Source organism: Trachemys scripta, chromosome 8 (genome assembly GCF_013100865.1).
Source record: "Trachemys scripta elegans isolate TJP31775 chromosome 8, CAS_Tse_1.0, whole genome shotgun sequence".
In the NCBI taxonomy this organism is placed as follows: domain Eukaryota; kingdom Metazoa; phylum Chordata; order Testudines; family Emydidae; genus Trachemys; species Trachemys scripta.
This window is the reverse complement of record NC_048305.1, coordinates 23,828,868-23,837,407: the sequence shown is the minus strand read 5'-3', so window position 1 is coordinate 23,837,407 and position 8,540 is coordinate 23,828,868.

Genomic DNA, 8,540 nt, shown 5'->3' with positions numbered 1-8,540 from the left:
AAAAGCGCTGGCATCTTGCTGATAGAGATTATGTTAGAAATGGCCTCAGCTTTTATTATTTTTGTGGTTCACAGAGAGATTATTATGCAGCTTCTGCATCATTAGAACTTTAAAAAAAATCTACGATTTTCCAGTAGGCTGTTTTCTGACCTTTTCCAACAGATTTAACTGTGACAAGGCCTTTCAACCTATCATAGGGTTTCTTGAATCCCCCATTAATATGTATATGTTCACCCTTCAAAGCTGGTTTTCTTTTTTAATACTGGTCTTTATTGGGGAGTTGCATGGAACTATTTATATTCAGATTTTAAACCAGAGCATTAGGAAACATGCTACTTCTGCCAGGATTGGTGTTATCCCATTTTAAATACCAGGGTTTATGTATCACTGCTAATGTTGTAATGATAGGTATTACTGATTGGATCATTAAGGATCACATTCTTCAACAATTGTGTTAATATAGCCAGATCTAAAGGAAAGTAAGATCAGGCCTCTCTTTCAGTGATATTATTACTTCTTCTAAAGCCACTAAATGATATAGCTGGCATACATGCATTTAGCTCTGTTATAAATAAAACAACTAGATGTCTTGTTTCCTAATAGCAATAAGCGGGGACAACAAATCACTGGATCAAAGCAGACTAATTCTTTGTAACATTTTGTTGCTTAAAATACATTTCCTTCACTAAAAAGAACAGGAGTACTTGTGGCACCTTAGAGACTAACAAATTTATTAGAGCATAAGCTTTCGTGGACTACAGCCCACTTCTTCCACGAAAGCTTATGCTCTAATAAATTTGTTAGTCTCTAAGGTGCCACAAGTACTCCTGTTCTTCTTTTTGCGGATACAGACTAACACGGCTGTTACTCTGAAACATGTCACAGTAGAGATCTTTCTTTAATTATATGTAATCCAACAGTTGATTTGATTATTAGGTGTTCCCCCACCCCCTTGAAGTTTTGGGTTCAACAAAAAAGGGTAAAAATGCTCTAAACTATATAATTGCTAACAAAATGAATGATCTATTGTCATTTAGAGACCTTTTTGCGTGAAATTATGTGAGAATGGGACTATCTAGCCTATAAACATCACAGTAAGTGTATTAAGTATTAAAGGGATTCACTATATGGAACAGAGAAATCAGAAAATCAAAGCTACCATGCCATGGGGGTTTTATTCCCTCTCAGGATCGCTAACCAGGGTTCCAGGCCCACCACTTTGAAAGTCCCCCTATTTCTCTAATACACTTGATTTCGCTGGCATGTTCTCTACAGCTTTTATGTGCATCCACTCTAGTCAGAACATTAAAACTGCATTTAGCCTTTAAACACCACTAATACCCATTTTTAGCAAACATGCTTCCATTAGTATTAAATATGTAAACACCTCTGTCTTAACAATTTTTTTTTGGCTCTGCTGTGAGACTTTGTTATATTCAGTGCACGGCTATTTATACTCCCTGACTTACATCAGGACCACTGCCTGGAATGGTATCTTTTCACCTGCTGCATAAGGAAAGAAAGCAGTTGCTCCAAAATAAAAGCAAGAGCACCTTCTCAGATTGCTCACTCCCTGAGTGTTCAAACAGAAATCATAAAACGACTTGAACCTTGAGATGATGGCTAAAGCACAGGACATTCATTCTCCAGAAATGCCTTGTACATATCAACTGAAACTACATCTCACATAAAAAATACATAAATCCAATTTTGACTCTTTCTTTTTTTAATTTATAATAACAGGTACTTCAAGGCAAGGCACTTCCTGGGGATTAATGGTTCAGTGCTGCAGTGCCATTGGCTCCTCGCAGTCGCTCATTAATCCCCAGAAATGCCTGCACCTTGTTCTTATTGCTTAAATAGAGCACATGTTTTCTTATTAATCAAATCAAGTACTGCAGTGTTGAGTACTCTTCAGTCCAGTTCAAAACAAGGTTTTTAATGTATAAAGTGGAAGGACAAGGCGATTCAGGGGGGGTCAGGACATGGGTTAGATGAAGGGGAGAATGCTGTCTCCAGAAAATGGACATGACTAGTATTCTCGCTTCTTGATCCAACTCTAACTAGTACCAGTAGTCAGGCCATTTGTAGTATGACTCTGCCGTCAGTGGAGCAGTGATCAAGACACTAGTGGCCTCCCTCTCTCACCAATCCTGCTCTATCCATATGGCAGGAGCTACCAGCAGTTTTCTCTATTAATGCTCCATTCCTCTGGGGAGCCAAACTCCATTTGTTCCCCTTAAGAGACCTTCACTGCTACAGATCCTGGTGACATATACTACCTCGGTATATTTAATTCATTAACACGGTTAGATCAATGTCTTCCAATGTGGCTGCTGATTTTGGGGTGCCTCAGTTTCATAAGCCTAGGGCCTGATTTTTCAGAAGCGCTGAGCACCCATGACTCATGGAATTTTGTGGGGGCTGCAGATGCCCAGAACTTTTGAAAATCAGGTCTCCCCAAAACTGAGACACCCAAAATGTGTGCATACTTTTGGAAATTCAGTTTTAGGTATATCCATAGTATAGAAAAAATATTAGATCATTTATTGGTCAGAAACATTTGTAAGTTGTTGATGCAACATGTGAGCAAACTAAATTGATTAAAATCTTATGAGATAAATTTCGGTAGGCATAATGCATATGTCTCTCTATTTCAGGCAACGACAGGTGAAGGCACAGAAAAGGCTATGGACAGAGACAGAGTAGAGAGTCAAAAACATCTCAGTATTTGACAGAGAGAAAATTCAAATTACACAGTAATTTTAGCCCAAATTTGAAACACCTCCTCACATGGACTATCCTTAATTATGTGAGCCATCCTACTGACTTCAATAGTTTATTTGTGTGAGTAAGGTCTTCTCATGTGAGTAGCAGTTGCAAGACAAGGGCCTACATTAGTATTGCTGTCTGGAGGAGCATTTCCTGGTTTTGACTGGCATGTAGGGTGACCAGATGTCCCAATTTTATAGGGACAGTCCCGATTTTTGGGTCTTTTTCTTATATAGGGTCCTATTATCTCCCACCCCCGTCCCAATTTTTCACACTTGCTGTCTGGTCAACCCTACTGGTATGCTAGCTAGTGAGAGTGCTCTGCTCTGGTGCCTTTGTTTCTATTGTCCTTTTCAGAGCATGGGGTATTTTTCTCCCTTTTTCCTATTGGAAAACTTTTCCCACTTCTCTTCCTCAAAACCCTATGTCATGGCAAGCTTCCTAGGTCAAGCAGAGCTGGATGAGATTCCATTCAATGCCTACTCACAACATAGCCACAGAAATTGATTCAGAGTTACAAAAGGCATTTGATTGAATGTGCTAGCTCTGCAATGCTCCAAATCTCTGCCAGCTGAGAGACAAAGAGATCCTCAGGGTCAGAGCCTGCCCTGCACCAGGGACTGTTCCACAAATCCAAAGTTGCCCTAAAGCTGTCTTACACAGTCACCCAGCATAGCTCCTATGGTTCCTTTCTCCCTGCAGCAACTGCAGGGAGGATGGCAGGGAAAAAGGGAGTATGAACATGGCCCTTGGCAGCTGGCAGAAGTTAGAGCAGCATTAAGTCTGTTCTTACCTGCACTAACAGACCAGCCCAACAGAGAGCAGCCTTGGGATTACAAGAGCACAAAGCCTTCTCTGAACCAATTCTCTCCCTTCAGTTGCACCAAACACTCCTCAGCTGTTGCCTAAACCTGTAGGTGCCTACATTCCCTAGGCACCTAGATATCTGCCATTAGGCAGGCGCACAGCTGCCCCTGTCCTATGCCCACTTGCCTCACTCACACGTAAACCATGGTAGGATCCTCGAATTAAGTATTCCTCTGCCTATCTTGCCTGCAGGACCCGATCTGGTAGGCCTGCTCAGAGGCCATGTAACAAGTTGGCACGTGTACAAAATGCCAGAGGAGGAGATGCTGTTATAATCTTTAAACCAGTGTTTAGGGCAGGGCTTGCCAGGGCTGAGCCCTGGCACCCCTAGGCTTGACAGTTCATAGCCCTGGCACCTCTGGGCTTGCCATGTCAGTTATAAAAGTTGCTTGAGCCCTGGCACCTCTTTCATTACAAATTAAGCACTGGGTGAGGCCACTCATCCAGGATGTGGAAGAGCCAGGGTTGCCTGCCTAATGTAGAGCTGGGATTTGAACTCACATCTCCCATTTCTCAGAAAGTGCCCTACGTCTGTGGGATATTCTGGGGTGGATGTTTCTCAATCTTGCCCGTTGAATATGTTCCACTTTGTGTAAATAGTCATTGGAGCAGAGACATGAACTGGGGTTTCCCACACCCCAGGTAAGTGTTCTAACCACTAGGATACAGCATCATTCTCTGAGGCCTTCTCTGGCCTAATGACTATTTAATTAAGGGTGGCACCAACCCCTCCATTTTTTACAAAAAAAAAAAAAAAAGGCTTATGCACCAAACTCTAGCAAAGAGCTCCTGGCTGTGAATACCAAGCGGAGCTAGGCGCTTGCTTCTGACTCGGACTTAAGTATCTAAATCCCTCTGAGGCCTCAGTCCCACCCCTCTCCTCTTCTGTTGGTTAGGTTAGGCAGCTCTTCGCTCAACTTGTTGGCTTTTGTGAATCCTATTCTTAGTTGCATAACTCTCCCATGCATTCAATAGGGAGCCTCGGCACCTGCTGTGGAGTCCACTAGGCAACAGGGCGCCTAAAGTTAGGCATTGCAACTTTGAGGAAAGGTCTTTTTTGTCAGTCTAGCCCTTTTTAGACCAAAAGTTTGGAAACCTGATAAGAAAAATGAACTGACTATCTGGGAAACTGGCAACAGCTGGCGCTTTGGATAGCAACATTGCAAGTGTGGAGGCACAGTTTCACTCTCCAGCTGTCAACGTTATCACCTTATGGAACATCATTAAAACTGTGATGAAAAATAATGCATCTGAGTCACTAGAGCAACAATACTCCTGAAAGTGAATGAGTTTCTTGTCTGCCTAAAGGAGGTGCGGGAGACAATTGGACATGTGCAGACAAGTTCCTAACTTCCTGAGAGAAGGTTTTGGAACCAGAGCCATGAAATGGAAATCTATCTAGATGACTAGTCTGACTGAAGCAATTGTGGCAGCTCATGGGTTAAAGTACCAAAACTGACACAAAACCCACAGGATTCCAATTACGTTTCCAATATTTGCTGTTATAAAAATGCTACAGGTGGCTAATGTAGGAGCCATTCATCTCTGGAGAAAGGAGATGCCTACTATTTGTTTTTCCTCCTCCATCATTTACCTTGCAAGGAAAATGATTCTGCACATACCTGTATTTAAATAAGGGGCAAAGATGGTGTCTTTTCAGATCACAAAATTCATTTGCTTCTAGAGTTGAAGGAAAAAATGGGAAAACTCTTCATGAAAAATGTGTCCTTTTTTGTCAACATTTTTTAGAATTTGAAATGTTTGACCAGCTCTATTTATTTACCAGTGAAGAAACCCCTCTCCATTTTAGATACTGTATGGTATACATGTAGCTAAAGATCAAGGTCCATGCTTGTAAAATTCCATGTAAATGAGATTCGTGTTCCTGTTCTGGCTTCTTTATGTCACAAAACAGCCTTAAAGCTTTACAGTTTATCCTTGCTTGCGACAGTCCTGAAGTGTTATATAGCTCCCACATTGTCTCCTATGCCGGCTTACAGCTGGAAGATGGTAACTGATGGCAGAATGATCATGCTGCCATGGGAGGTGGAGAGAGGGCAAAGCAAAGCAAGCTTTTAATATGTATAAACTTGCTCCTTCCCTAAGACTGAGCCAAGCCCCTGTGATATAACGTTGGCAGACTGTTTGCCCCCACCCTCCCCATTTGTTAAACAGCTTCTGCCTGAGTTTGTGAGACAGACACAAAGATATATTTGGTGGGAATGTTCTTTCAACACTATGGTAACGTAATATTAAATGGGGAAAAAACTGTTCCACCAGCCATGATAACTTGGCTGTGTGTCATTAATAATTTATTATTATTATAATATATAGTGCTGTACCTTTACACAGGTTTCAGAGTGGCAGCCATGTTAGTCTGTATCTGCAAAAAGAACAGGAGTACTTGTGGCACCTTAGAGACTAACAAATTTTAAATTTAAATTTGTTAGTCTCTAAGGTGCCACAAGTACTCCTGTTCTTTTTACCTTTACACAGTTCTTCATAAATACAGAATAAGATTTGGTCCCTATTCTGAATTGCTTAATCTGCAGGGGAGCAGAAACCTAGGCATTATGATGGAGCAGGAATGCAAAGGGGAGAAGATGGTTCTACTGTGAATTCTCTGTTTCCTCCTGAACCTAAGTAAACTATTCATGGTGGCCAGAAAGCCCCAGCTCCACGGAGCAAGAGGAATTGGACTATCTTTATATGATTGTTGGCCCAGCATAGGTTAATGCTGATTGAGTCAGGATTAACTTGTGCAGGTCCCCCATGTGTAATCTGTTTATCTACTTAGCTGTGTAATGCCGCAATCAGCATGGTATTCGGGCACTAGGTGATGGTGAAAGCCTCCCACACCTCTCAGGTTTATGGCAACAGCAACTGTTGTGGGAGGCCCTAACAGCCCAGTTTCATTGTTAGGCTGCCATAGAACTTGATGCAAGCTGAAGTAGTGTTAAGTGGTAGCAACCCCTGTCATGTAACAATGCTAGTGGAGTGGCTTTCTTTTAACATGGGGCTGGAACTGTATTAGAATATAGGAAAAGGTATTAGTCCTAGAGCTCCTCCCTCTCGCTCTGCTTCACTGCCCATCTTCAGCCTAGAATTTTTCCCAGCCACTCCAGCTATTGTCATACTTCAGATTTAAAGAAATAGTACACTTACTCCACCCCTGCTCCCATTCCCCCCTGGTACTACCCCCTCCCCTAAAGATCTGTGGTTTTATGAAGTCAACTGTCCTACCACTTCTGCTGGGAGAAAACCTATACACATACAGCAATGAAAGCGTAAAATGAATGAATCCAAACTCAGTTTCTGATCCCCATGTGACAATGGTAATATGGGGCTCTCAGTTTGGTTACAAAACATGTTGACACTTAAAATTTTGAAGAATGTCTCTCTTCTATTCATATTTGCAACTGTAGCTATATCATTTATGCATAATATAAAAATAAAACATATTCAGTACAGAATCTGAGACAGGGCAAGATACTGTAATATGACAAGCAATTCAAGTGTTTCCTTAACAGATTACTATTCTTGTAAGATACTCTTTTATTGGATACAATTTTCCAATAGTTGTGCATTTAGATATGGAGACGTAAGGGCCTGAAAATTATTTTGTGTGAGCAAGATCTTTATTAATAAAACATTAATCACCATGTTTTTACATAATATCGCTTTTTTATACATAATAAAAGCTTACAGTTAAGTTTTCAGAATGATTTCATTTATTACTCTTTTTTCAGATGCTAATAATTTTCTCATAAATTTACCTCTTCAGATAAAATTTTCTACAGTTGGTTTCTGTCCAAAAGTATGAGGGAAACTCTTGTAGCCTTAGAATTGGAGGAAGGTGAAATAGATTTATATTTTTTTTTAAAGAGGAAATAATTATTAATTCTAAAGCACATTTTTTGAGACATTGATCTGAATAAAATAGACTTTTGAAAGTGGAAATTAGACCTAATTAGTCTTCTACAGGAGTAATGTTCTGCTGGTACAAGGTAAAAATGATTTTAATTAGGTAAAATTAAGACTGTTTGGAATCTGACCACGCACACAGCAATTTTTTTTAAGTATACAAGTGAATGCTTCCAGATAGATTAATTACACAGAAAGGCAGAGGGTGTGTTTCAAAAGTGCCTAAATGACTTAGGAGCCTAAGCCTGTATTCTATATATATTTTTATACCATGCTCAAAACCATAGTATCCGAGTGCTTTCCATGAGTGCATTAAACACCATAACTACACATCATCTCACCAGAGAAAGAATCACATGGAGTGGAATGTTTTGTTTTGGTAAGTTATATATATCTGTTGTTGTGTATTTATATTAGAGAAGACAAGTTCAAATAAATGAGCCTTCCACTTGGAGCAGAAAGTAGTGAGATTTGTGATAGTCCTTAGTTCCTGAGGGGGAGTTCATTCCATAGTCTTGGACCACCCCTGGAGAAGGTTCTGTCTCCCACACAAATGAGTTTTACTCTTATTATTGAGAGTTCCATTGCGTCAGAAGAGTGAAGTTGTCAACAACAATCTTTGTCCCACAACCTTAAAGAATCTTAAGTATCCTGGGCCCAGGCCATGGAGCGCTTTGAAGATAAGGACCAAGGCTTGAACTTGATTTGAAATTCTATAGGAAGCCGGTGAAGAGAGCTGAGGACAGACTTGATGTGCTCACAGTAGCCTCTGTTCCTGAGGAGACGTGCTGCAGCATTTTGTACTAGTTGGAATTTCCTCAGTGCTGAAGATTTTATGCCCAGCTATAACACGTTGCTGTAGTCCAACTGAGAGGTGACAAAGGCATGAATAACTGAGGCCAGATCTTCATCCACCAGTGTGGCACAGACTCTCCTAGCCAACCAGAGATGGTAGATAGCATTACTCAATGTGAGAA